This window comes from Cyprinodon tularosa, unplaced genomic scaffold (genome assembly GCF_016077235.1).
Source record: "Cyprinodon tularosa strain WSP-4 unplaced genomic scaffold, ASM1607723v1 ctg30, whole genome shotgun sequence".
NCBI classification, from domain to species: Eukaryota; Metazoa; Chordata; class Actinopteri; order Cyprinodontiformes; family Cyprinodontidae; genus Cyprinodon; species Cyprinodon tularosa.
This window is the reverse complement of record NW_024039008.1, coordinates 5,067,648-5,070,672: the sequence shown is the minus strand read 5'-3', so window position 1 is coordinate 5,070,672 and position 3,025 is coordinate 5,067,648.

The window sequence follows — 3,025 nt, the reverse complement described above, 5'->3', positions numbered from 1 at the left end:
CACATGCATATATCACTTGGTTTAAGGCAAATATTTGTCATACAGGGCTTCTAGTTTTACAAATCAAGCTTACACATACAGCATATCTTCATAATAATAAGAGAAATATAATATCTTCGATCAACATTGTGTTTTCTATGGTGATTTATTAAGCCCATATGCAATTAATAAATGATCTGCAATCTAGTGGGGTAAGTACTAAACTTAAAGCAAATTTATAAATAAATGTATTTATATATGTAGTGCATGAGACATTCAGAATCATTTTATAATCAGCTTATTATCTACTTTTGGGCAAAGGGAGATTTGCATGTTAACCTCAGTCATTTGAATGAAAAATTAAAAAAATATGAGTCAAAGTATGGTGTGTCAAAATGAAAAGATCTAAGTTTATCTGTTGTAATTATCAACAAAAACAGCTAAACAAACATCTGCCTGCCAGTATATTTTATAATGTGAATAATAACGTTGAGCATTGACAATTATGTACACCAGCCAGGCATAATTAATCACTCTTGCTTTGTGCTTATGAAAGACGGTCATGACATTGCCAACTCAAGGTCATTTTTTTTTCTTGTCATCGGTTGGCATGAAGGGAAGGGCCTTGTTCCTCCCTGACATCTCATTAACTCCTCGTCGATATTTATCAGTCTTAATCAGAGCTTTGACAGGTCCAGGGTGATTACTTCCTGTGTGTGGAAGCAATCACACCTCGCCCTACCAATTGTCCTTGATTTATTGAGGGAAAAACGTTCCTGCACGGTTGAGAAACTTTGAGAGAGCTTTAATGAATGGTGAAATCAACACAGAATTAGTTTTAGCAAAAAAAAATTCTCAGCATAAAGACCATTTGGCCTGTCAAAAACCTAAACTAACTGTTAATTGTGAGTCGACAGTTGTCATAACAACAGGGCTGGGGGCAGGCTGTGAGCAGGCTTCACCTCTTCTATTACATGATGGGACCAGCAGGTGCCTCTGCACAGCTGCAGCCCATCTAGGCCAATTAGAAAGAGCCACACAGCAAGATAATCAAGTCGATTTTTGCCCCAATCTCCCCTTTCCAAAAGGCCCAGATTATCCTGATGGCTCTTACGATAATCTTTTGAGATAATCCTGCTGTGTGTGCTGTGGTGAGAGTGATCTGGTCTGCTGGGGAGGGCAAAGGCCCAAGCGGACTTCAAATTGGTAATATCTAATATGTTAAATTGTCCTGGCCCAATATTCAAATGTGTGTTGTGTTCATCGAGCACATACAAGTGGCATGTAGCCAACTGGAAAGTCTTTTCTTATTCAGATATGTTGTTTTTGTAAAAATCATTTCAGCCATGTCTATTAACTCTTAGCTAATCTTTAATCTGCAGAGGTTTTGTGAGATTTCTGACCTCTGAAAGTTTGTGTGAAATCTGTTGCGGTTTCGTGTGCTGTGCTTCTGTTTGGCTATATATGGCATACTGCAGGACAATTCCTGTAATATTTATGATTCTTTATCTTTTTTGGGGTCTCTTGGGTTTTGGAAATCACCTGATTTTCCAGCGAGGCTCCCCCCAGAGGGCGAGAGTAAAAGTGCACTGTCGTAAATATGCACAGCTGTTCTCCTGGTTTCTCCGTCAAGCCAGGCAGAGTTGTTTTGAGCTTAGCAGACAGGCGAATGCCACGAATGACTAACACAGTGAAAGTATGAACATGCACACAGAGAGAGAGAAACCATTCCAATGTTACTTACAATCGCATCAGCAGAAACGCGAGGTCCGCGTCAGCCTTGCAGCCTTCTTTTTATTTTAGCTCTTGCCATTCGGAAAAAGCTTGCCCAATGTTCACCCGTGTACGACTCCTCTCTCTGTCCGGAGCCCTTTTCCTCTTTCTTGCTTGCTCCGACATGGGCTTTCGCTGTTTTCACGCTGGTTCCGCCATGATAACTGCACAAAGATCGCCACTGTGCTAGCAACGAGCATACTTTTAACTGGGGGCGTGTAGCAGTTCTCACCGTAAAGCAAGACCGACTCTCACGAGACTTCTGAGCCTGTGGGTGCGGGCCAAGGGCTCCTGCAATTGCAAGTGCGGTATTTCCCCCACAGACCACCAGGGCGGCCGAGAATACCTTTGTTCAACCTGAAATGACTAATTTAATCATCCAAAACGTTATGGAACACATTAATTAACTGAAAAATGTTGCATAGTGCGCCTTTAAAATCTTCCAGTGTGAACCAGGGATAGAGGAAGAAGATTCCTTGAGGAATATACTGTTCCTTCTGAAAGAGTGGTAATCAGACCTCCTTTCTTTGCTTGTGAACTTCCTGTGTCCTGTTTCTAACCAACTTGCAGTAATTGTTGTCTGAAAGAGAAGCAGTGGTGTCAAAAGTAAACACACGTTACTTAAAGCTGCAGTCTGTAACATTGAGAAGAGAGCAGACTTCGACTGAAAATTTGAAGAAAAACAGGTTTCACGCCACTCCCCCACCCTCTCTGCTTCACTCATGCCCCACCTCCAAGCTCCACCCCTCTCACAGCATCTGCGCGGCTACCGCATGCGACCAGAAGCATCCAAGCAGCGTACGCGGCACTCACCTCCAAGCAGCTAGATATAAGATGCTGTAAGCAGTTGTCGGCAGGGGCAGTAAGGGCAGTTTCTCTTTCGCTGGTGGCTGTCGCTCCGCAATGACTTCCACGCACGTCCTCCTGACTGCGGCAGCCGGGCGGCAGCAGCAGGTTCAGCAGTGAGGGGGGGGTTTCAGCGTGTGTGAGCTGTGATTGACACTCCATCAGACGCTCCTCTGGCTGTGATTGGTTGTTTTGACTCGTCCCGAAATATTCTTTCCAGATTGAAATACAGGCAGTAGGTGGTACCAATTGAAGCAGTTTTTTTCACAGGTTACATATCACATGTACTGCTGTCTGGGCATAGGGACAGTTTTAGCCAATATGACAAAAAAGTGATTTTTAAAAACTTACAGACTTCAGCTTTAAGTAGAAGTATAGATACTGCAGTTTAAAAGCACTCTGGTAAAAGTTAAAGTATCAACTTGAC